Genomic DNA, 27,710 nt, shown 5'->3' with positions numbered 1-27,710 from the left:
GACTCTACACATGGACATCACCAGATGGTCAACACCAAAATCAGATTGATTATATTCTTTTCAGCCAAAGATGGAGAAGCTCTATACAGTCAACAAAAACAAGATCAGGAGTTGACTGTGGCTCAGACCATGAATTCCTTATTGCCAAATTCAGACTGAAATTGAAGAAAGTAGGGAAAACCACTAGACCATTCAGGTATGACCTAAATGAAATCCCTTATGATTATACAGTGGAAGTGAGAAACAGATTTAAGGGACTAGATCTGATAGATAGAGTGCCTGATGAACTATGGAGGGAGGTTCATGACATTGTACAGGAGACAGGGATCAAGACCATCCCCATGGAAAAGAAATGCAAAAAAGCAGAATGGCTGTCTGAGGGGGCCTTACAAATAGCTGTGAAAAGAAGAGAAGCGAAAAGCAAAGGAGAAAAGGAAAGATATAAGCATTTGAACGCAGAGTTCCAAAGAATAGTGAGGAGAGATAAGAAAGCCTTCTTCAGCGATCAATGCAAAGAAATAGAGGAAAACAACAGAATGGGAAAAACTAGAGATCTCTTCAAGAAAATTAGAGATACCAAGGGAACATTTCATGCAAAGATGGGCTCAATAAAGGACAGAAATGGTATGGACCTAACAGAAGCAGAAGATATTAAAAAGAGGTGGCAAGAATACACAGAAGAACTGTACAAAAAAGATCTTCACGACCAAGATAATCATTATGGTGTGATCACTCACCTAGAGCCAGATATCCTGGAATGTGAAGTCAAGTGGGCCTTAGAAAGCATCACTACGAACAAAGCTAGTGGAGGTGATGGAATTCCAGTGGAGCTATTTCAAATCCTGAAAGATGATGCTGTGAAAGTGCTGCACTCATTATGGCAGCAAATTTGGAAAACTCAGCAGTGGCCACAGGACTGGAAAAGGTCCGTTTTCATTCCAATCCCAAAGAAAGGCAATGCCAAAGAATGCTCAAACTACTGCACGATTGCATTCATCTTACACGCTAGTAAAGTAATACTCAAAATTCTCCAAGCCAGGCTTCAGCAATATGTGAACTATGAACTTCCAGATGTTCAAGCTGGTTTTAGAAGAGGCAGAGGAACCAGAGACCAAATTGCCAACATCCGCTGGATCATCGAAAAAGCAAGAGAGTTCCAGAAAAACATCATTTCTACTTTATTGACTATGCCAAAGCCTTTGACTGTGTGGATCTGTGGAAAATTCTGAAAGAGATGGGCATACCAGACCACCTGACCTGCCTCTTGAGAAACCTATATGCAGGTCAGGAAGCAACAGTTAGAACTGGACATGGAACAACAGACTGGTTCCAAATAGGAAAAGGAGTACATCAAGGCTGTATATTGTCACCCTGCTTATTTAACTGATATGCAGAGTACATCATGAGAAACACTGGGCTGGAAGAAGCACAAGCTGGAATCAAGATTGCCGGGAGAAATATCAATAACCTCAGATATGCAGATGACACCACCCTTATGGCAGAAAGTGAAGAGGAACTAAAAAGCCTCTTGATGAAAGTGAAAGAGGAGAGTGGAAAAGTTGACTTAAAGCTCAACATTCAGAAAATGAAGATCATGGCATCTGGTCCCATCATTTCATGGGAAATAGATGGGGAAACAGTGGAAACAGTATCAGACTTCATTTTGGGGGGCTCCAAAATCACTGCAGATGGTGATTGCAGCCATGAAATTAAAAGATGCTTACTCCTTGGAAGAAAAGTTATGACCAACCTAGATAGCATATTCAAAAGTAGAGACATTACTTTGCCAACAAATGTCCGTCTAGTCAAGACTATGGTTTTTCCAATAGTCATGTATGGTGTTGAGAGTTGGACTGTGAAGAAAGCTGAGCACCGAAGAATTGATGCTTTTGAACTGTGGTGATGGAGAAGACTCTTGAGAGTCCCTTGGACTGCAAGGAGATCCAACCAGTCCATTCTGAAGGAGATCAGCCCTGGGATTTCTTTGGAGGGCATGATGCTGAAGCTGAAACTCCAGTTTGGCCACCTGATGCGAAGAGTTGACTCTTTGGAAAAGACTCTGATGCTGGGAGGGATTGGGGACAGGAGGAGAAGGGGACGACAGAGGATGAGATGGCTGGGTGGCATCACTGCCTCGATGGACATGAGTCTGAGTGAACTCCGGGAGTTGCTGATGGACAGGGAGGCCTGGCGTGCTGCAATTCATGGGGTGGCAAAGAGTCGGACACGACTGAGGACTGAACTGAACTGAACTGAAACACCATTTTACTGTAAAGACAATTTTGCAATATATTTTTAAAGTAACATATTTTTACCAAAGTAATGGACTGCAGCCCACCCGTCTCCTCTGTCCATGGGGATTTCTAGGCAAGGATGCTGGAGTGGGTTGCCATGCCCTCCTCCAGGGGATCTTCCCAACCCAGGGACTGAACTCAGGTCTCCCACATTGCAGATGGATTCTTCACTGTCTGAGCCACCAGAAAAGCTCAAGAATACTGGAGTGGGCAGCCTATTCCTTCTCCAGGGGATCTTCCTGACCCAGGAATCGAACTGGGGTCTCTGGCATTGCAGGCAGATTCTTTACCAGCTGAGCTAACTGGGAAGCCCAATATATATAAATAACATATAATCTGTCATTTTAACATTTAAAGCTCACAGTTTAGTGTCATGAAGCACATTCACAATGTTGTGTGACCATTACCACTACCTAGTTTCAGAAATGTTTTAAAACCCCAAAAGGAAACCCCATACCCATTAACAATCACTTCCCATTCTTCACTATTTCCAATCCATGGCTACTATTCATTTGTTTTCTGTCTCTGAGGATTTACCTACTAGGGATGATTTGTATTAAAGGAACCACAAATATGTGATACTGTATTTGGCATCTTTGACTCAACACAGTGTTTCCAAGGTTCATCCACACTGCAGCATATATCAGTACTTCATTCTTTTTATGCCTGAATAATATTCCATTTATTTATTAATATATATCACATACAGACCTGCCTAAGGGACTATATTTCTCATAACTCTAATTCTTATAACAGTCCTGAAAAATCTATATAATGTTATTTAGTTATATAATGTTATAATGTATAAAATATTATATAATGTTATTCAAATATAGTGTTATTTTTTCATTTAAAGATGAAAAAACTGAGACAGAAAGGACTATATGAATGCACATGGTATTAATGCTGGAGCTGGGGTCAGAACCTAGGTTTGCCCACTTTCCATGTAAGTTCCATTTACAAGACTGTTTCCTTAAGACAAAGTTCTAGAAGTGAGATTTGTAAATCACAGGACATGCATAGCTTTAAATTATGTACTGCAGAACTTTTTAAAGGCAAGGCACCTTTGGTAACTTCATCCAGCTTGAATCAAGAATCTTAAAGATTTAATTTAGCTCCAAAGAGCCTTTCAAAAATTGATGCTACAATTTTTTGGCCTGAAGGCCATATTCAAATTGCAGAAAAATGAGTTTCTTGTTTATGCCGATCATAAACTACCAAGGCACAAATGTGAATTTAAGGAGTCTCAAACTCTAGAAGGAGTAGTTGGGATTCATGATATTATATTCTGAGTCTTCTGCACTTGGCTAATGATGATCAATCTTTTGATGAGTAATTCAAATCTGGAGGTTGTCAACATGATAAAAAGGGGCCCCCCTCCAAATTCCCTTCAGGAGAAGAGTTGGTTTTGGAGACATCATGTTCAACTCCTTCAAGAAAACATCATTTTTTGATAAGTGGAAATATGTTTTCCACAGGGAACCTGCCGCTCTATGTAAAAGCTAACTTGATAATTACTCTAACTTCTGTACCAAATACCAGATTGAAAATAATTTTTGTGCTATGAGTAATCTTGTTTTAATGGCTATAACAGAGCCATTCTTGAGTCAGTAAAAACCAAACTTTGTGGTCTGGGGAAGGTTTTTAAAAATGCTTTTACTTATTTGGTAAGAAAAGAATGTAATGCAGAATGTCATCATTGAACCTTCCACAATATAAATGATAATCTATCTGACAATAAAAATAAATAACATTTACCTGGTAAGTCATTCCCATCTAGCATTTTTGTTAGAATAATCTGACAGCACTTTTGCAATGTCAAGTGCAAAGCCTGGTTTCTTAGAAATTATTGATTTTATTACTTGCATTGACTTCAAAAAGTAGTGATCAGATTGCAGTGTATTTACTGCAAGATGCCTACGTACTTTTACATAAAGTGTAATATTCAGATCACTTATCCTGCAAGGGCAGAGCATTTAGGATTTTTGTTTCAAAAAGTTATAAGGTCTTGGTATCCTTAAGAGTACCTATTACAGAGATTAAAGTGTGACAGGCACTGTCATAAAATCTGTAAAAAATGAGACAGTTCCCTAGTGGTCCAGTAAGAATCTACCTTGTAATGCAGGGAACACAGGTTTGATCCCTAGTTGGGGAACTAAGATCCCACATGCTGTGAAGAAACTGAGCCTGTGTGCCACAACTAGAGAGTCTGCAACCGAAGATCCTGCATGCTGCAACTAAGACTGGACTCAGGCAAAGAAATATAAATGAATAAGTATTTTAAAAATATGTTAAAAAAATGTATTTACTTATGCAACACGTATCTATCAAGCACCCACTCTTTTAAATCTCTAGGGACATGTCAACAAACAAAACCAATAACTTTACTCTTTTGGAGGCAGACCTTGACAGCACATTAAAAAACAGAGACATCACCTTGCTGACAAAGGTCCATCTAGTCAAAACTATGGTTTTTCCAGTAGGCATGTATGGATGTGAGAGTTGAAACATAAAAAAAGGCTGAGTGCCAAAGAATTGATGCTTTTGAACTGTGGTGTTGGAGAAGACCCTTGAGAGCCCCTTGGACTGCAAGGAGATCAAAACAGTCAATCCAAGGAAGTCAATCCTGAATATTCATTGGAAGGAATGATGCTGAAGCTGAAACTCTAGTACTTTGGCCACTTGACTTACTGGAAAAGACCCTGATGCTGGGAAAGATTGAAGGCAGGAGGAGAAGGGGACAACAGAGGATGAAATGGTTGGAAGGGATCACCAACATGATGGGCATGAGTTTGAGCAAACTCAGGAGATAGTGAAAGACAGGGAAGCCTGATGTGCTGCAGTCCATGGGGTCACAAAGAGTCAGATACAACTGAGTGACTGAACAACAACAATGGAGGTAGACCAGGTAGGGAGATGGCTGGAAGATGCAAACCAGACGAACAAACTTCTATGTGTTCAATAGTGATGAAGGAAAAGCAAGATGAGGAATAGAATGTGAGGAGGAGGGTAACTTCTGAGCAAAGACTGGAAGTTAGAGAACAAGCAATGCTGAGAGACTTCATTTTCTTTTCTATGCAGGAGTAGCAGCAGGATTAAAGACTCTGGAGAAAGATCTCAGCTGGAGTGTTTGGGAGCAGCATAAGGCCCAGAAGGACTGGAGCAGAATGAGCTGGGTGGGAGGGAGGGTTAACAGTGAGGTTACAGAGGTCTAGAACATGGAGACTTTGCAAGGACTTTGGCTTCTGCTCTGAATGGAAAGCTACTGCAGGCCTTGAGAAGATGTGATGTACTTGTGAAAAGGTTAACTCTGGTTGCTATGTGGGAAAAATAGCACAGAGGCAACAATAGAAACAGGAAGAACTTTTGGAAATCTAATGCAGTAATCCATGGTAGTGGCTTGGATCCAGAGGGGAGAAGTAGGTAGACTCTGGATATGTTCTGAAGGTAGAGCTGATGGAATTTGCTAATGGGTTGAATATTGAGAATGAAAGAGATGATTTTGAGGTTTTTAGCCTTAAATAAAAGGAGTTGTCATTTATTGAAAAAAGAATGTTCAAGAAGAACAGGTTCTTTTGGTTGTTTTTGTTCTTGGTTTTGTCATAGTGTAATGTATGAATTTGGTTGGGAATATGTGAAGTCCAAGATAGTGACTATAGTCTAGTTCCCTGGTGGCTCAGAGGTTAAAGCGTCTGCCTGGAATGCAAGAGAGCTGGGTTCGATCCCTGGATTGGGAAGATCCCCTGGAGAAGGAAATGGAAACCCACTCCAGTATTCATGCCTGGAGAATCCCATGGACAGAGGAGCCTGGTGGGCTACAGTCCATGGGGTTGCAGAGTCAGACACAACTCCACTTTCACTTTCACTTTCTTTCATAGTTCAGTTAAAAGTGTCAGCTACGTCCAGGAGCTATGTACAAACACAAGCAAGAGATACACAGAAAGAGGGCAGCTGGCCACTGACTGATGGGAGATTCCTGAGGGCTCCTAAGTTTTGGTGAAACAAGAGTCAAGGACACCAGCCCCAAGTGGGCTGGTGGGAGTTAATCTAGGAACATGAGTAAGTGGACTGAGAAGGGAAGGGCTGGGGGCCTGCTTGGGACTTACATTAGTGTTTCACAACTTAAAATGAAGCCGTCCACATAGATACATGTCTTTCTCCAGCCACATCCAGCTCTCTGCTGCAGGTTTTCAAAATGCAGAAATTTGCATTTAACCAAATTGGGAGTTTTTGGATAAGTACAACAGCTGAGGGAGATAGAACTGCCACCACTGAGAAGAGCTGCAGGAAAATCTGTGCCCTCAGGGTGGATCCAGGATTCAGAAAGGTGGAGAAGGTGAGAGTGTATTGGAGTGAAAAAAGGAAATTTTGCTGATGACTCATGTTGAGATGGTCTCCTGGGAAGGTTTTGCTTTGAGGATGGAGTGGGAGGTGGCACCGTGATAGACAATATACAGTGCTGCATGTGGGTGGAGCCTAGAACATGCAAGATAACGGGGGTGTGGTCTGGGGAGGTCCTAGCTTCCTGATAGTGGCTCCTAATAGGAAATTCAGCCCAATCTGGAGGAGATTCAGGCTTCCTGGCAGGTGATGCTAAAGAGTGCATGAGGATTGGGAGGTGGTGGGGTCATCATGGAAGGTGCTCAGTCATTCAGTCATGTCCTACTCTGTGACCCCATAGACTCTACTAGCTCAGCAGGCTTCTCTGTTCATGGAAATTTCCAGGCAAGAATGCTGAAGTGGGTGGCCATTCTTCTCCAGGGGATCTTCCCGACCCAGGAATCAAACTCGCCTCTCTCCCCTCTCCTGCACTGGCCCGTGGGTTCTTTACCACAGTGCCACCTTTGAAGCCCCCACACACTAAACCTCTCTGTGCTTTCATCCTCTTCATGCCAACTCATGGCAGTAGCAGATGAGGGGTGCTGTATGTCAACATACTTTGAGAAGGACAAAGCATGGCATAAAGGGAAAAGTTTTCATTACAAGTTCATCTGATAAAAAAGCAATGTGTGAACGAAGTCTCTCTTGCCCTAGTTTGTTTTCCCAACACCAGCAACCCAGGATTCTACAATGGCTGTCAGGCCTCCAGAAACACCCTCTGCAGGCTGGAGCCTGACACAAAGCCAAGTCAAAACATTGTCTTTCAAAATCCATATCTCTGTCTGCCCAACATCAAGAGGGTCCAAGAACAGACTGAGTTCCCGTCTTATGATTGGGCAGTTGAACTTAAACTCCATAGGTTTTGTGCTTTGGGCCTATTTTCATTATGCTCCTGAACAATAGCTTTATTATAAACACAGGTTCCCAGTGAAAATGTGGACAGTGGAGGGGGAGAAATCTAGTGCCTCATGATTTACGGGAATGTTTGGATTAAAAATAAAAACTTGCGTGGTGGGGCCAGCCTTTCAGAGAGTGAGTGTCACAGCGAGTACATGCAGGCAGTTAAAGGTGAGTCAGGGAGGAAGTGAGTTGCCAAAGGACTCTCAGCTATTATGATGTCCAAGGTCACAATAGCCAAGTGGAGAAAGGCTGTGGATATACAGAGATTGGAGCACCCAGTAGACAAAAATTGAAAGAGCATCTTACTGTTGCCTAATATTCACAAAGAAGTCTTACCCAACAATGTGTGTGAACTTGTTCTGACTCCCGCAGTTTCTCTGTTAGCTGAATGAGGATTCTGGGGACTTTTATTTGGCCTTTCTCACCATCTAGGGTGGTGTATATTGAACAAACAATGATGGTGGGAAACAGCTGGTCCCCTGGGCTCTGAAGACGTTCTCCATAAATGGAGTACTGAACATCTCTTGTTGTGAATATCAGTAGGATCCTTGGCCACCAAAAATTGATTCAATTTTGCTGATTATTCAAGGGCACAGGAAGGAAACTCTGGAGGGCATTCAATATCAGCTCTTTTCCATTTGTTCTGAAAATGGTTCATCTCTCTCCCCAGCCCTTAATGCATAGCAATCATCAGAGCTACCTTTCTCTCCTGTGAGCTGGCAGGGGTGCTCAGAGATGGCAAACTAATTTTGCTATCAGCCTACATTCTGAAAAGTTCCTTCTGTGTCTGACATTCTGTGATCATAAAGAAAAGCTCCTGATACCCCTAAAACAGGGTGTCTGCTCAGTCGTGTCTGACTATGCAACCCCATGGATTGTAGCCCATCAGTCTCCTCTGTCCATGGAATTTTCCAGCAAGAATACTGGAATGGGTTGTCATTTCCTTCTCCAAATCACAGCGTGCATCCTTACATTAAGTAGAGTTGGACTTTGAATAGGGATGCACTCTATTCATCCTTCTACCACCCTTGAATGCATGTGCATTAATAGACAAATACCACATTGCTAAAACAGAGCACAATGTTTAATCATTTTATTAAAAATTAATTCAAGGTAGTAGATTCAGAGTTTTGCCAAGAGAACACACTGTTCATAGCAAACACCTTCTTCCAACAACACAAGAGAAGAATCTACATATGGACATCACCAGATGGTCAATACTGAAATCAGATTGATTATATTCTTTGCAGCCAAAGATGGAGAAGCTCTATACAGTCAGCAAAAACAAGACCGGGAGCTGACTGTGGCTCAGATTATGAACTCCTTATTCCCAAATTCAGACTAAAATTGAAGAAAGGAGGGGAAACCACTAGACCATTCAGGAATGACCTAAATCAAATCCCTAACAATTATACAGTGGAAGTGACAACAAAATTCAAGGGATTAGATATGATAAGAGTGCCTGAAGAACTATGGACAGAGATTCGTGACATTGTGCAGGAGGCAGTGATCAAGACCATCCCCAAGAAATAGAAATGCAAAAAGGCAAAATGGTTGTCTGAGGAGGCCTTACAAATAGCTGAGAAAAAAAGGAGAGGAGAAAAGGAGAAAAGGAAAGATATACCCATTTGAATGTAGCATTCCAAAGAATAGCAAGGAGAGATAAGAAAGCCTTCCTCCGTCATCAGTGCAAAGAAATAGAGTCAAACAATAGAATGGGAAATACTAGGGATCTCTTCAAGAAAATTGGCGATACCAAGGGATCATTTCACACAAAGATGGACACAATAAAGGACAGAAATTGTATGGACCTAACACAAGCAGAAGATATTAAGAAGAGGTGGCAAAAATACACAGAAGAACTAGGCAAAAAAGATCATGACCCAGATAACCACTATGGTGTGATCACTCACCTAGAATCAGACATCCTGGAATACGAACTCAAATGGGCCTTAGGAAGCATCACTATGAATAAAGCTAGTGGAGATAATGGAATTACAGCTGAGCTATTTCAAATCCTAAAAGATGATACTGTGAAAGTTCTGCACTCAATATGCCAGCAAATTTGGAAAACTCAGCAGTGGCCACAGGACTGGAAAAGGTCAGTTTTCGTTCCAATCCCAAAGAAAGGCAATGCCAAAGAATGCTCAAACTACCGCACAATTGCACTCATCTCACACACTAGTAAAAAAGTGCTCAAAATTCTCCAAGCCAGGCTTCAATAGCATGTGAACCATGAACTTCCAGATGTCCAAGCTGGATTTATAAAAGGCAGAGGAACCAGAGATCAAATTGCCAACATTCATTGGATCATAGAAAAAGCAAGAGAGTTCCAGAAAAGCATCTACTCTTCTTTATTGATTGCACTAAAGCCTTTGACTGTGTGGATCACAGCAAACTGTGGAAAATTCTGAAAGAGATGGGAATACCAGACCACCTTACCTGCCTTCTGAGAAATCAGTATACAGGTCAAGAAGCAATAGTTAGAACCGGACATGGAACAACAGTCTGGTTCCAAATTGGGAAAGGAGTATGTCAAGGCTGTATATTGTCATCCTGCTTATTTAACTTAAATGCAGAGTACATCATGTGAAATGCCAGGCTGGATGAAGCACAAGCTGGAATCAAGATTGCCAGGAGAAATACCACTAACCTCAGATATGCAGATGATACCACCCTTATGGGGGAAAGTGAAGATGAAAGTGAAAGAGGAGAGTGAAAAAGTTGGCTTACAACTCAACATTCAGAAAAGTAAGATCATGGCATCTGGTCCCATCACTTCATGGCAAGTAAATGGGGAAACAATGGAAACAGTGACAGACTTTATTTTGGGGGGCTCCAAAATCACTGCAGATGGTGACAGCAGCCATGAAATAAAAAGACACTTGCTCCTTGGAAGAAAAGCTATGACTAACTTGAACAGCATATTAAAAAGCAGACATTACTTTGCCAACAAAGGTCCATCTAGTCAAAGCTTTTCCAGTAGTCATGTATGGATGTGAGAGTTGGACTATAAAGAAAGCTGAGTGCTGAAGAACTGATGCTTTTGAACTGTGGAGTTGGAGAAGACTCTTAAGAGTCCCTTGGACTGCAAGGAGATCCAACCAGTCCATCCTCAAGGAAATCAGTCCTGAATGTTCATTGGAAGGACTGATGCTGAAGCTGAAACTGCAATCCTTTGGCCACCTGATGCAGAGAACTGACTCATTTGAAAAGAACGTGGTGCTGGGAAAGATTGAAGGTGGGAGGAGAAGGGGACGACAGAGGATGAGATGGCTGGATGGCATCACCGACTCAATGGACATGAGTTTGAGCAAGCTCTGGGAGTTGCTGATGGACAGGGAAGCCTGGGTGCTGCAGTTCATGGGGTCGCAAAGAGTCAGACACAACTGAGTGACTGAACTGACTGAATAGATTCATAGTGACACTGAAAAACTGGCTTGTTGTCCAGTCTTTGCTTTCATTTTCCATCACCAATAGCTAGACTTCAAAAGTAACAAGTTTCTTGTGTTGTAGTTGTTTCAATTTTGATTCTCCTCAAGGGAATTATTGAATTCCTTAGCGTATGATCTCTTCCTAAGATCATATGACCAACCCTATAAGGAAACAGAGAAGGTGAAAGAAAGGTCAGGAAATGTGGTACCCTCCAGGGAAATATGAAGTCTCCAGTCCCTCAAAGGTCATCATTCACTTATTAGCTTGCTTTGAGAGTGACTGCTCTCTTGACCTAAGCAAACTTGAGGATATTTGAATTTAAGGTGAGTCTAGTGGTGAAGAAGTTGGAGAGAGGAGGAAGATGCATTACCTATAAAGCATCTGGTTGGGAAAAGGTGAGGGAATCCACCTTCAGAGTGTCTGTGGGACCAAATTAGAGTTCTGGGCACCTGCTCAAAGAAAGGCAAAGAAGAAGACAGACCAAGGCAAACTTTATCTACTGTTCTGTGTTTTCCTAAGTCATCACAGTGGCTTCCCTATTATTCTAGTGGAATAGACTTTTTTTAAAAATACAGGATGCATTTTAAGGAATGTTTGTTCTCTAGGTCTGTTGAAATAATTAAATTTCCATAGTCAGCCACAAAACGAGATAGCATTTCTCTCAATCCATCCCACTGCCCTTCCACAGGGGTAGTGTTTTGGGGGTCATCAAAGATTTGCACACCTAGAGGCTTTGCATCTCAGATGATGTCTGAGGCTTCTCCCACATGCAATCCCTTCCTAGCTTCAGCCTGGTCTGCACACCACAGTCACCAAAGCCATCAGAATATAGTCTCTTGGGCATGGGGTCTGAATTCTTATTTTAAAATATTCCCAAAGCAGCCAGCTTTGGAAAGCACTGAAAATTCCCAAAAATAACAGAAAAGGTGAAGGGGGAAGAAGTGAGGAGACCAGGGGGCAGAGGTCAAGTGGGAGGAGGGGCCTGGCCGTCTCTGTGTCCTTCTGCAGCAGGATGCAGGCAGTTCTCAGCCTCTGCTGTTTCTCAAGTTTCCTCTAACTACTGGAAAGAGTGAGGGGAAGCTGGATGGATATCTGTATTTTGGGCTCTAACCCAATGGCATCTTGGTTATTTGTGACCAGTGTGAATTACCTAAATCCACTGATCTTCAGCTTCCTTACCAATAGCACTCACTAAACGTGGGTAGCACTCACTACCATTGTGGGCCAAGCCCAGCCCAGAATAGGCCATGATGTCCAGCCTCTGGACAGGTTCTCACGTGGCAGCTCTGGCATTCCCAGGCACCAAAGAAGTGCCAGGGCAGCACGGAGGTGATGTTCAGTGCACAATGGCCCTGATGAAGCCCTGAGCCAAACTGGGAAGTAGACCAAGTTTCTTCCTATTCCTCTCCTCCCAGCTCTGCAGACTCTGAAGCACCAAGTCCCATCTGAGCCTGTCTTTTCCCAAAAAACCCACCATCGTTTTCTCTTCAACACTGCAACCTACATTCCTTTGATGTTGATTTCTGCTAATCATTGGTTTGATGAAAGCAATTATCACTAAGTATGGATGACAATGCATTGGCAACTTTTCATGAGGTGTTTATTAATTCAAATCCACCTTCAAATGGTAAAATGGATTCAGGAGGTGGGTCAGTCATCTTGTCTCCTTGACTATTCCAAGAAACCCTCCCCCCAAAACTGATCAGTCAACTTTACAATCGCCATCCTATCCCCTTCACTAGTCAGTTTTGACTGTAGCTCTACACCACATGAGACTAAGGTAATACACACACATCCCTGGGAGAAGCCTGAAAACAGTATAACCCCATCAGAAGCCATGAGAACATTGGTGAGCATTGTTTTTCTTCAAAATGACAGAGTGTGTTCCTTTGTGGTATTCACCTGGAACTGTCCTCTGTTCCTAAATTCACTCTGCCTATATAGATGCCTCCTCTTCCACAAATCTTGAATGAGAAAAATCTCGAATAAGTGAAAATGTTATGCCTTCAAGTTCAAGAAGTAGTGAGGGCGTCAGACATGAATCCAAGATGGCCGCCGGTCCCAATCAGGGTGTCTGCATTCCCGCCGGCAGAAAGAAGGAAAGAGCACATGCTTCATTTAAGGACACGTCAAGTGCATTTAACACACAATATCCATTGTGCTGACCAGAGTCTAATCACGTGACCAGAACTTTCTGCAAGAAAGCCTGTGAAGTGAGGCTTTATCTATGTGTGTTTTCACGTCTAGGTTACCGTGGTTCTCCTTAGCCCTCCTTGGCCCTGGCAGCATCCACGTGCATGTCACTGTCTGGGGATGCTACCTCCTGAGGCAAAATGCTCTTTTCTCCGATGTTACAGCACCTTCAAGAGAGGATCATGTTCCATGTGATCCTGGGTGCTTATCTGGCATTGACTCATTGAGAACATTTGTTTTTTGTCAATTCCCCCAGAGCATCACAGAATATGTTCTACATTCTGACACTACATTGAAAAGTGGGAAAATCCTCTCAGGCAGTTCATTTCATTAATCAACAAAAATGTTGATGAGGCCTCCGATATACCAGTACTGAGCAAAGTGTTGAGGATACAGTGACAAAAGGCCTGGTCTCTGCCTTTAAGGAGCTGAGAGGCCTCTGGAGAGATGGGGTTGAGTACAATGTCAGGGACACATGGAAGGTTATCAGGGCGCTGTGGGTGAGGGTGAATGGACTGTCAGGACAGATGGGGGTGGTCAGGTAAGTCAACTTGCAAGAGGTTAGCCTGAGATGAACTTGAGAAAAGGAGCAAGGATTAGTTAGGCAAAATGGAAATGTGTATTTCATGAAGAGGGTTTAGCATTTCCTAAAGCAAGGAGAAAGAATAGCGTGGTGTATTCATGCAAGCACATGCTATTCAGCATTACCGGAAATGCATGAAGATGAAATTAGAGAGGCAGGAAGCAGGCTCTAACTCCTGGGGCATCTTGCATGCAACAAGATGCAAGTTTCACTTTAGATTGAAGACAATGGGGAAATGATCAAAGAGTTTCAGTTCTTGACACAGTCACATTTGTGCTGATAGATGGAGCACTCCTGCAACTCCATGAAAGAAAGTTTTAAGGATATGCAAAGAGAAGAGGGGAGACCAGATAGGAGGCTACTGAAGTATCAAGGAAGAAATAACAATAGACTGAACTAGGGTAGGCTAAAGGAGATGGAAATAAAGAGATCATTAAAGAACAAAAAAATAAAAACAGCAGGTCTGATGCTTGACTGAATGGAAGGATGAGGATAAGAAAGTTAGCATGCAGGAAACCTTGCTTTTTATTACAGCTTGGGGTAGATAGTGCTGCCAACCAATGACAGCGAAGTGTATGAGAAGCAGATTTGGGGAGGATGGTGATGTGTCATGTCACAGACAGCTGAGGGTGCTGCATCTGGGGGTATCCAGGTGGAGGAGTCAGATAGACTCTTGACTGTTGGAATCTGAATGTCCCAGGAAAGGTCTGACCTGGGAGATCTAGGCAGCTATCACAGGCCATTGAAGGCATATAAGTCACAGCTTAAATCATGAGAGTGGATCACTCACATGGAGCCAGTAGGAGGAAAGAACAGTGATACAAAAGCATCAGGGGCTTTCAGAAGGAGCAGTTAGAGGAAAGAAGAGAGCCAGGATGGAGAAATGTCATGAGAGTCAAGGGCTGAGAGAGCTCAAAAAAGAGAGTGGTCCATGGTGTCCTCATTGGGTATAACAGAGAGGCCCTAGATTACAAGGACTGCAAACAGCTGTTGTTGTAAAATAGGGATGTCTTGACCCTATTTCACTATAGAGGTGACCTCACTGAGAATTGTAACAAAATAGCAGGAAATGAACCAGATTTCAGAGTCAACAGGACATAAAGAAAGAGATAATAAAGAAAGAGACATGAGGATTTGGACTACTGTACAGAGTAAAGATGTTGGACAGTTCCTAGCTGTTTAAGAACGTAAAGGAAGATTGTATTGATGTTGAGTAGCAAAGAGATTTGCATGCTTCTCTTGGCTCTAAGAAGAGAACCAGTACAGAAAGACCATTGACTTCAAATTTCTCAGTTAAGTAAGAGGTAGGGAATCTTCAGTGACTCAGGAAATGGAGAGGGGACCTTTGGAACTATTTTTGAGGGGAACAGAATGGAGTATGACTAAGAACCAGCAAAAGACTCAGTGAAACTCTTCTGGGATTAGAGTCTTGTGTTGATTCCTTAAGTACAGAGCTGGAACCTGATAATCCATTATAGACTTTCTGGATTTCTGCCTCAATCTTTAAATATAATCTGCTTGTGTATTCCCATTGCTGGGCTCTATCCACTTTTTAGCACCCTTCTGTACATCGTGGGGCCTCCTGCATGTCTTCTCAACATTTTTTTTACAACTGACACTGCTACCTATTGTCATTTTCCTCTGATACTTTGCTCTGCCTACCAAATTGAAATTTTCTCTGCATCTTGCTCACAGACTTACTCCACCCTCAACATGACAGTCAGGGGTTATGTTCCCAGTCTTTATGTCCTCTGCTTCAGCCTAATCTATAACAGAAAGTTAGTTTCATAGACAAAAACAATCAAACAAACAAAAACCCTGTGTAACGTAAGGGCAAGAAAGGTGTGGTAGATAGTTGCCAAGATGGCCCCCAACAATCCTTGCCTCTTGGTATTCACATCCTGTGTGGTTCTCTCCCATATTGTACTGAGATTGGAATGTGTGGAATGAATGGATTAGAAGTGATGGTTTGTCATTTTCAAGGCTAGGTCACTAACGACTTTGTGGCTTCTGCCTTTCTGTCTGTATCATATGATCAAGGGCAGCCAGCTGCCATGTTGTTAAGACACTTACACAGCTCTGTGGCAAGGTCATAGGGGAAGAGCTGAGGTCTCATGCCAACAGCCATGTGAGTGAGCCTTCCTGGAAGCAAACCTTCCAGCTCCATTCAGCCTGTAGATGGCTGTAGCTCCAGCTAACATCCTGACTAAAACCTCATGAGAGACCCAGAACAAGAACCATCCAGCTGAGTCATCTGAGTCCTGAATTCTTGACCACCGAAACTAAGGCGATCAATGATCATATTTTTTACACCTTTATTTTTGGGCATAATTCATGACACAGCAATAGGTAACTAATATTTCTTCCTTGCTCATCTCCTAGAAGTAGTGCTGATCTGATTGGTCAGATTTCAAGACATGGATTAGATTATATTTACTGGAGGATGGGGTCACTGGCAACCTGTCAACCAGTACTTGCTGAGCTTCTACCATGAGCCAAGTGCTGTTTTAAGTGCTGGAGAAACCACAGTGAGTAGACAGTACTCCTAACATTCTAATGGGGGCATACAGGCAGTGAACACATACTCTTTCTCAGTAAGTGCTATCAAGAGTTTGAAACAGGCTCATATGTGCAGAGAGCCAGGAATGATGCTTGGCTAGGATGGGTGAGGAAGAATTCTCAGACGATGTGACATCTGAGTTTGGACCAGAAGCTGAGGAGGAAGTGACTTTCTTGGAGAAGAGCATTCCTAACATCTGCATGGTCCAGAAAGAGAAAAGAATTTGGTGTAGTTCAAGGATGGAAAGAAAGCCAGAAGTGAAGGAAGTATGCTTGAGGAAGAGAGAGAATCCAGCTCTTTCTAAATTATTGAAACTCTGTCAAAGACTCATCACCAGTGCCTGTTATGTGAAGGTGGCAATGACTGAGAAAATGCCTATATCAAAATGGAGACCATAAGCTTAGAACAAGGGGCATAAAGGGGCAAGAGAAGAAGTGTAGGACCTAATTCACACCTCAAGTGTGTCATGAAGAAATCTCCTGGGCTCGTACAGGGGCATTAAGCCCATTCTGTGGTTATACATGGGCATTAAATTCTTAACAGCTTACTCTATATGTTTGCAAATATAAAAATTTTCAGAATGCTCTCATCATCATGCAGTATGATTCTATTTATGTTTTCAAAATAAAACTATGTCATTTGTGTGTATTACACACTTTTTAAAATAAAGTATCAAACATTAAATGGCATGATACATGAAGGCCAGTATTAATTTCCCAAGAAACAGGAAGGGGATAAGGATACAGAGTAAGAATTTGGTTATATCTAATACCTAACAATTTATATCTTAAAGAGAGAAAGAGGTTGAAAATAAATATGACAAAATGTTAACATCCATTAAATTTGGGTTGTATTAGGGTTTTCCCCCTCAACTTTTCTAAATATTTAAAATATCTCTTTTTTTTTTGGTTTGAAGTATGTTATTTCTCTTTTTTTAAATGTTTTATTTTATGCTGGGGTATAGTTGGGCTTTCCAGGTGGCTCAGTGGTAAAGAATCCACCTGCCAATGCAGGAACCTAGGTTGGATCACTGGGATGGGAAGATGCTCTGGAGAGTGAAATGGCAACCCATTCCAGTATTCATTCCTGGGAAATCCCACAGACAGATGAGACTGGTGGGCTACAGTCCATGGGGTCACAAAAGAGTTGGACACGACTTAGTGACTAACCAACAACTGTCGATTAACAATGTTGTGAGTTTTCAGGTGCACAGCAGCAGCATGCTCCTTTTCAAAATGCATAGTTGTTGTTCAGTCACGAAGTCGTGTCCGACTCTGTGACCCCATGGAATGTAGTCAGCCAGGCTCCTCTGTCCGTGGAATTCTGCAGGAAAGAATACTGAAGTAGGTTGCCATTTCCTACTCCAGGAGATCTTCCCAACCCAGGGATTGAACCTGGGTCTCCTGGATCTCCTGCATTGGCCAGCAGGTTCTTTACTGCTAGCACCACCTGGGAAGCTAAAATTCTCCTGTTCAAGGAATGAGCAAATATCTGAACACAAGTCAGGAATTCCAAACTGAGTAACTTTGTGAAAATGCAAGAAATGACAGGAAATAACAGGACATGAATACAAAAGTAACTTAGCAGATGTTCCTAGAGCTTCAGCGATGGGACCAGAGCATTGTTCTTTGGCACTAACCAGATAGGACAAAAATAGCACTAAATTCCTGCAGAAGCTCTAGGTGGGTGGCAGAACTTTGGGATAAAATAAAGTGAGAAGAGGCTTCTGTGATCCCTGTCTACAAAATCACTTTGAAGGAAGAATGTCAGAAAACCCTGTGGATTAGAAATTGAATAAGAATATTTAAGGGAGAGTGATTGAAGAATAGCTGGCTCTCAGAAGATTTCTGAGTCTCATGAAGATGGATGGGATTTTTAGAGTTCAATGATTTTTTTCAAAACCCAAAATTAATCAGTCTGGTCAGATGAGTAGGAATCCACTTTTTATAGAAGGTAAAGAACTTGCTTAAGAAAGATTTCATACATTCTGTGATCTTCTTCCTAGTTTCTTTATTGTACTTTGATTTGCATGGGAATCTGATCTCACAATGGAATTTTGATTATATTTGATGACAAAATGTGAACCTGTTTCATCTGCTGATAAGAGAGTGGTTGGGGCTGGGAGAAAGTGATGAACAAGAAGGGTTTGGATCAAGTCCCTGTGAAAACTGCAGACATTTGTGTAAGACCCAGTGAATGCTGTTGGAGCTTAAAATGGATTTTTAGTTATCTAAAAATCAAGAATATGCAAAAGAGGCCTTAATGATTGAAATCAGTGAATAATTTTATTTTTCCTTTTTATTTCAACGTCCCATGCACCATCTTCAGCCTAATCCAATGTCCCTTAATCTGTTCATCCTCAGTTAATGTCGGAGAAGCCCCATTCTGACACTGAACTGCCCTGCTTGCTTGCTGCAGTCCTCAGGACAGGCACCCAGGGCAGGTCTTCTCTCTGGGCTGGGAAGATAGTCACTTTAAAAGCTGCCCAGGGCTTATCCTTGAAGCTCCTGAGGCAGCAGGATTCTAAGAATGAACCCTGAAGACCTCTATCTTTGTGTTGGCCCCTTCCCTTTGGGTGTAGACAAACCTGTGATTACGATGGATATCACTTCATGACTGTTACATTAGATGGCCAAGGAAGATGGTCCAGTGGCCCTGACTCAATCCTGTGTGACCTTCAAAAGCAGAGCATCTTCTTCTGGTCACCGAGGAAAAAGTTAGAGATGAAGCCCAAAAAGAATTTGATATACCATTGTTAGCTTGAAGATGGAGGGGACCATGTGGCAAGAAATATGGGTGGCTTTTAGGAGCTAAAAATAGTCCTGGCTCAGAACTAGCAAAGAAACAGGGATCTCAATTCCAAGGAACTGAATCTGGCCAAAAACCTGAATGAACTTGGAAGTCACTCATTCCTAGAGCTTCCGGATAAAAGCCCAGCTTGGGCAGCACTTCAACTTCAGCTTTGTGCAATCCTAAGCAAAGAACCAGGACTGTGTGATGATAAATAGGTGTTGTGTTAGGTTGCCATGGACATGGCTACTTGTTATACTGCAATCGTAAAGAGGCCACCAAGAAGGATAAGGTAGGAATCGTTGCGGAGTCTGAGTTGGGAGGACACTCACTCTGGGAGAGAGGCAACTGTACATGAATCCTGATCAAATGCAAAATTCTCTTGAGGGTTTCTCTTGTGGCTCAGTTGGTAAAGAATCCATCTGCAATGTGGGAAACCTGGGTTTGATCCCTGGGTTGGGAAGATCCCCTGGAGAAGGGAAAGGTTACCCACTCCAGTATTCTGGCCTGGAGAATTCCATGGACTATACAGTCCATGGGGTCACAAAGAGTCGGACACGACTGAGTGACTTTCACTTTTTCACTTGAGGCCACTAGTAGGAAAAGACTTGATTCCGGGTTCCAAGAGGAAGCCCAAGTCCAGAGCACTACCCAGGAAGGGATGGCTAAGCTTTGGCTCAAATCTACTGGGCCAGGCAGGAAAATCCAGGGGTCCAGGGGATGTCTTCTCCTTTTCTGTATGGTGCATGCCATGTTTGTCAGGACAACTTTACAACAACATTAAACATATTTTTAAAGAAAATGTTTATCCATAACACCATTTACCTACCTACCAGCTTAGTAACTGCTACTACTGCTGCTAAGTTGCTTCAGTCATGTCTGACTCTGTGCGACCTCATAGACGGAAGCCCACCAGGCTCTCCCGTCCCTGGGATTCTCCAGGCAAGAACACTGGAGTGGGTTGCCATTTCCTTCTCCAATGCGTGAAAGTGAAAAGTGAAAGGGATGTCGCTCAGTCGCGTCCGACTCTTAGCGACCCCATGGACTGCAGCCTACCAGGCTCCGCCGCCCATGGGATTTTCCAGGCAAGAGTACTGGAGTGGGGTGCCATTGCCTTCTCTGCCAGATTAGTAAAGTCTTCAAGAATAACTCTTTTTGAGGACCAAGTTTCGTACTTTTAGGCATTGAAAACTAATTCTGATCCAGAAATTAGTTGTTTATTTAAAATATCTCACTTTCCACATTGAATATTAAGTTGCCAGCAAATAAATATTAGATCATGGAGAAAAATATAAAATAAAAGCCAAATCAAATAATTCAGAGAAACACAAGTTACATTTTTAAATAATCTTACCTAATTTTTTCTCTTTGTAAAGTAGCACATGTATCTTGGGGGAAAAATTAAATTTGAACAGGTGAAAAATGGAAAATAAAAATAACTTGCAATTTCACCTCTGAAATTGCATCAATATTTTGTATCTATGCATATGTTTATATATACCTTCCCTCATAACCAGATCATTCTGTGCAGATCATCTGTTAAGGAATTTATGAGTACACACATACATTTCATTTTATACAACTGAAACATCTTTCTATGTCATTATGTATTATCTTCCTGCCACATTATTTGTGTATTTTTTATTGAAGTAGAGTTGGATTACAATGTTCTGTTACTATGACCGCAAAGTGACTCAGTTATACATACGTGTGTGTATATATACATATATATATATACACACACACATTCTTTTTCATATTCTTCTCCATTATAGTTTATTAAAGGATACTAAATATGGTTCCCTGTGCAATACAGTAAGACTTTGTTGTTTATCCATTCTATGTGTACCAATTTACATCTGCTAACCAAACTCCCAGTTCAGCACTCTCCCAGCCCATTTTCCTTGGCAATCATCGGCCTGTTCTCTGTGTCTCTGATTCTATGTCTGTTTCATAGATAGGTTCTTTTGTGTCATATTTCAGATTGCACATACAAGTGATATCAGGTGGCATTTGTATTTCTCTTTCTGACTTACTTCTCTTTGTATGATGTTCTCCTGTTGCATCCACGTTGCTGCAAATGATATCATTTTGTTCTTTTTTATGGCTGAGTAGTATTCCATTGTATATATGTACCACATCTTCTTCATTCATCTGTTGATGGACATTTACATTGTTTCTATGTCTTGGCTATTGTGAATAGTGCCCTTATGAATACAGGGGTATATGTATTTTTGATTTATAGTTTCACCTGGATATAAGCCCAGGAGTGGGAATGCTGGATCATATGATAATTCTATTTTTAGTTTTCTGAAATCTCTATACTGTTTTCCACAGTGACTACCCCAACTAATATTTCCACCAACAGTGTGGGAGGGTTCCCTTTTCCCCACAGCTTCTCCAGCATTTTTTTTTTTTTAAGACTTTTAAATAATGGCCATTCTGACTGGTGTGAGTTGCTCACTCACTGTAGTTATGATTTGCATTTCTCTAACAATTAGTCATGAAATTAAAAGACATTTACTTCTTGGAGGAAAGTTATGACCAACCTAGATAGCATATTCAAAAGCAGAGACATTACTTTGCCAACAAAGGTCCGTCTAGTCAAGGCTATGGTTTTTCCTGTGGTCATGTATGGATGTGAGAGTTGGACTGTCAAGAAAGCTGAGTGCCGAAGAATTGATGCTTTTGAACTGTGGTGTTGGAGAAGACTCTTGAGAGTCCCTTGGACTGCAAGGAGATCCAACCAGTCCATTCTAAAGATCAGCCCTGGGTGTTCTTTGGAAGGACTGATGCTAAAGCTGAAACTCCAGTACTTTGGCCACCTCATGGGAAGAGTTGACTCATTGGAAAAGACACTGATGCTGGGAGGGGTTGAGGGCAGGAGGAAAAGGGGACGACAAAGGATGAGATGGCTGGATGGCATCATCAACTCGATGGACGTGAGTTTGAGTGAAATCTGGGAGTTGGTGATGGATAGGGAGGCCTGGTGTGCTGCGATTCATGGGGTCGCAAAGAGTCGGACACGACTGAGCGACTGAACTGAACTGAACTGAACAATTAGTCAAAGTTGAGTATCTTTTCACATGCCTGTTAGCCATCTGTCTTTCTTCTTTGGAGAAATGTCTTTAGGTCCTCTCATTTTTTGATGGGATTTTTGGGGTTTTTTTGTCAAGTTGTATGAGCTGTTTGTATATTTTGGAAATTAAGCCCTTGTTGGTTGCATCACTTACAAATATTTTCTCCCAAGCTGTAGGTTGTCTCTTCATTTTGTTCATGATTTCCTTTGCTGGGCAAAAGCTTATAAGTTTGATTAGATCCATTAGTTTATTTTCATTTTTATTTCTATCACCTTGGGAGAGTAGCCTAAGAAAAACATTAATACAATTTATGTTAGAGAATGTTTTGCCTATGTACTCTTTTAGTTTTATGGTGTCATGTCTTACGTTTAAGTCTTTAAGCCATTTTGAGTTTATTTTTGTGTATGGTAATAGGGTGCTTGCCATATTATTTGAATGCCTATTTTGTAATACATTCAATGGCTGTTGTATTTCTCCATAAGCAGGCAATGGCATTTCAGAGCAGCAGCCGGGGGCCTTAGTCAGTTAAGCTCCCTTGATAACTGTGAGGTTCATTCAAAGGTCACCAAAGATGTACTAACGTTTATTTAACCAATGGTGGGGAACAAGATTTTAAGGTGGTCCAATTGTTTGCTATGTTTAAAAATGCTGCAAAACTATTTTTGTGGTTGGGTTTCTTTTCCCATCTCAGAATCTTTTAAAATTACATTTCCAGAAGTATAAAAGCTAGGTCAAAGGTTATATACATTAGATAGGTATTAAAAATCTGCCCTACAGAGAGGTCGAGTCAATTTACACTTCTGACAACAAGATGAGAGAGAGCCTGTTTCCTGCAGACTCACCAATATGGGATATGGTCATTTAAAAGTCATTGCCAATTTGAGAAGTGGAAAATGCTGTTTCATTTTAAGTTATAGTCTTTGATTATTTATTAAATTCATCATCTTTTTAGGTTTTTGGTCAAGTTATGCTTTTACTTTATGACTTAGCCTACTCATAATGTCCTATGCCTATTTTTCTGGCAGAGGTATTACACTTTTATTGATTGATTTATGTAAGTTGTTTTTTTTAACTGGATCGTGAAGCACAGGGAACCCTGGCATGCTGCAGTTCACCAGGTCGCAAAGAATTGGACACAACTTAATGACTGAACAACAACAGCAAAAGTATAGAGAGAATCAGACACTCTTTATACGGGGAATATACTACCCTTAGATGGTCTGCCTTAGCTGTTGCAAATGTTATTTTCCTAGCTTTTCATTTATCTTCTGGGCTTCCCAGGTGATGCTAGTGGTAAAGAATCCACCTGCCAATGCAGGAGATGCCAGAGTTGCAGGTTAAATCTGTTGGTCAGGGAGACTCCCCTAGAGGAGAAGATGGCAATGTGCCCCAGTATTTTTGCCTGGAAAATTTCACAGACAGAGGAGCCTGGCGGGCTATAGTCTGTGGGGCCACAAAGAGTTGGACATAACTTGCACACACACATTTATCTTCTAGTTCTGCTTAGAGCAAATTGGTTTTGTTTTGCTTTGCTTTGAAGCACGGAGTTTTTCTATTTTAATATAATCAAATCAATTCATTCTCCTTTCCCTTCTACCTTTCTTCCTCCTTTTTAGAAAGACTCTCTCTACCACAAGATTATTTACATAGTCATCTGTATATTCCTCTAGAAGTTCTGGTTCTTAATTCATCTGGACTTTATTTTAGAGTAGAATATAAAGAAAGGATTGAATTTTTCTTCTCATGTATCTAGCCAATTGTCACAACACTTTTTATCAAATAAATCATAATGTTCTATCATTTAAAAATGATACTTTTCCCATGCAATCATGATAAAAAACCATTATTGAATAATAACTGTATTCCGGAAACTATGCCAAGTGCTTTTCATGTATTAGCTCCTTTCATCCTCACCCCAGGAGTTGCTATTATTGTCTTCTTTTTACTGAGAAGAGCATGATCACAGACGGTCTGGTGATCACACAGTTAAGTGGCAAGCCAGCAATCAAACTCAATCAGGCTAGCTCCAGAGTCTAAATGCTGTAAGTACTACACCAAGCTGCCTCTCTAATTTTTAATATACCCTTCAGCTGATGTGGGGATATTGTATTCTGTTTAGTTGTTTTTCCTTGATGTATTACATTGCTCTTACGATTATACAATATATTTTACTCTTGGGTTGGATGAGTCTCTATGAGTCAGAGCCTGCGCTTAGGGTTCCTCAGCTTGCTTTGCACGCCAAAGATGTGATCAGCAGGCACACTGTGGCCATGTTTCCAGTCCTGAAACCAGAAGCTCCTTCTCTTCTTCCACTGTAGACCCTTGCCGCTGGATGCACGAGGTACCTTCTGCAGAGAGGAGAGCCACTTCTACTTCCTAGAAGGGCTCTGAAAGTCCGTTTTTCAAGGCTTGCTCAGTCAGGGCCCTGTTCTGCTGTATCTGCATAAATTCCTTGACATTTTGGGAATGCAAATGCCTCGTTCTCTTGTCCTGATACAGTCATTTCAACAGCAATTTGGGAAGTACATGCATTGATTCAAAACAGAGTCTTGACAATGTTCTTGTTTTATCTGTTGAGGGTAAAATCCAGATTCTAGCTAATCTAGGTAAGTGCTTAGGGTAAATGCTTCTGATGGAACTAGGCAGAATAAGAAAGAAGTACAAAGAATTAGGCTAGTGATACTGTGTCAGAAGTGCTGCGGCTGCGACTGACCAGGCGAAAACACAGCCGAGAGGAGCTACCCCATGCTTGACGTCGGGGCAGCGACTGAGAGCACCAGACTGTGATGGCACAGGAGTGGCCGAAAGGAGCTGTCCCACGTCCGAGGTCAGGGGCGGCTGCCAAGAGGAGCAACCCCATGTCCAAGGAGCGGCAGCTACAAGGGCTGAGAGGAGCTACTCCACGTTCAAGGTCAGGAGGGGCGACCTCGTCCAAGGTAAGGAGCAGGGGCTGCGCTTTGCTGAAGCAGCTGTGAAGAGATACCCCACATCCCAGGTAAGAGAAACCCAAGTAAGACGGTAGGTGTTACAAGAGGGCATCAGAGGGCAGACACACTGAAACCATAATCACAGAAAACTAGCCAATCTGATCACATGGATCACAGCCTTGTCTAACTCAGTGAAACTAAGCCATGCCCTGTGAAGCCACCCAAGACGGGCAGGTCATGGTGGAGAGATCTGACAGAAAGTGGTCCACTGGAGAAGGGAATGGCAAACCACTTCAGTATTCTTGCCTTGAGAAACCCATGAACAGTATGAAAAGGCGAAATGATAGGACACTGAAAGAGGAACTCCCCAGGTTGGTAGGTGCCCAATATGCTACTGGAGATCAGTGGAGAAATAACTCCAGAAAGAATGAAGGAATGGAGCCAAAGCAAAAACAATACCCAGTTGTGGATGTGACTGGTGATAGAAGCAAGGTCCAATGGTGTAAAAAGCAATATTGCATTTTGTTAGGTCCTGGAATGTTAGGTCCATGAATCAAGGCAAATTGGAAGGGGTCAAACAGGGGACAGCAAGAGTGAACATCGACATTCTAGGAATCAGCGAACTGAAATGGACTGGAATGGGTGAATTTAACTCAGATGACCATTATATCTACACTGTGGGCAGGAATCCCTTAGAAGAAATGGAATAGCCATCATGATCAACAAAAGAGTCCAAAATGCAGTACTTGGATGCAATCTCAAAAACGACAGAATGATCTCTGTTTGTTTCCAAGGCAAATCATTCAATATCACAGTAATCCAAGCCTATGCCCCAACCAGTAATGCTGAAGAAGTTGAAGTTGAATGGTTCTATGAAGACCTACAAGACCTTTTAGAACTAACACCCAAAAAAGATGTCCTTTTCATTATAGGGGACTGGAATGCAAAAGTAGGAAGTCAAGAAACACCTGGAGTAACAGGCAAATTTGGCCTTGGAGTACGGAATGAAGCAGGGCAAAGACTAATAGAGTTTTGCCAAGAAAATGCACTGGTCATAGCGAACACCCTCTTCCAACAACACAAGAGAAGACTCTACACATGGACATCACCAGATGGTCAACACCGAAATCAGATTGATTATATTCTTTGCAGCCAAAGATAGAGACGCTCTATACAGTCAGCAAAAAAAAGACCGGGAGCTGACTGTGGCTCAGATCATGAAGTCCTTATTGCCAAATTCAGACTGAAATTGAAGAAAGTGAGGAAAACCACCAGACCATTCAGGTATGACCTAAATCAAGTCCCTTATGATTGTACAGTGGAAGTGAGAAATAGATTTAAGGGACTAGATCTGATAGAGTGCCTGATGGACTATGGACGGAGGTTCATGACATTGTACAGGAGACAGGGATCAAGACCATCCCCATGGGAAAGAAATGCAAAAAAGCAAAATGGCTGTCTGGGGAGGCCTTACAAATAGCTGTGAAAAGAAGAGAAGCAAAAGCAAAGGAGAAAAGGAAAGATATAAGCATCTAAACGCAGAGTTCCAAAGAATAGCAAGAAGAGATAAGAAAGCCTTTCTCAGCGATGAATGCAAATAAATAGAGGAAAACAACAGAATGGGAAAGACTAGAGATCTCTTCAAGAAAATCAGAGATACCAAGGGAACATTTCATGCAAAAATGGGCTCAATAAAGGACAGAAATGGTATGGACCAAACAGAAGCAGATATTAAGAAGAGGTGGCAAGAATACACAGAAGAACTCACGACTCAGATAATCACAATGGTGTGATCACTCACCTAGAGCCAGACATCCTGGAATGTGAAGTCAAGTGGGCCTTAGAAAGCATCACTACGAACAAAGCTAGTGGAGGTGATGGAACTCCAGTTGAGCTATTTCAAATCCTGGAAGATGATGCTGTGAAAGTGCTGCACTCAATATGCCAGCAAATTTGGAAAACTCAGCAGTGGCCACAGGACTGGAAAAGGTGAATTTTCATCCCAACCCCAAAGAAAGGCAATGCCAAAAAATGCTCAAACTACTGCACAATTGCACGCATCTCACATGCTAGTAAAGAAATGCTCAAAATTCTGCAAGCCAGGCTTCAGCAATACGTGAACCGTGAACTTCCAGATGTTCAAGCTGGTTTTAGAAAAGGCAGAGGAATTAGAGATCAAATTGCTAACATCTGCTGGATCATTGAAAAAGCAAGAGAGTTCCAGAAAATCATCTATTTCTGCTTTATTGACTATGCCAAAGCCTTTGACTGTGTGGATCACAATAAACTGTGGAAAATGCGGAAAGATGGGCATACCAGACCACCTGACCTGCCTCTTGAGAAACCTATATGCAGGTCAGGAAGTAACAGTTCGAACTGGACATGGAACAACAGACTGGTTCCAAATAGGAAAGGGAGTACATCAAGGCTGTATATTGTCATCCTGCTTATTTAACTGATATGCAGAGTATATCATGAGAAACGCTGGGCTGGAGGAAGCACAAGCTAGAATCAAGATTGCTGGGAGAAATATCAATAACCTCGGATATGCAGATGACACCACCCTTA

General features: G+C 41.9%; 1 pseudogene; it reads left to right on the top strand.

Annotated features, from left to right (window-relative positions):
- The first annotated feature begins 7,642 nt into the window (after window positions 1-7,642).
- The window catches only part of LOC133256229 (GTP-binding nuclear protein Ran-like), a 109,226-nt pseudogene continuing 89,158 nt past the window's right edge, over window positions 7,643-27,710 (top strand).

This window comes from Bos javanicus, chromosome 2 (assembly GCF_032452875.1).
Source record: "Bos javanicus breed banteng chromosome 2, ARS-OSU_banteng_1.0, whole genome shotgun sequence".
NCBI classification, from domain to species: Eukaryota; Metazoa; Chordata; class Mammalia; order Artiodactyla; family Bovidae; genus Bos; species Bos javanicus.
Note: the sequence above shows the minus strand (reverse complement) of the source record. Positions and strands in the feature narration are given on the sequence as shown.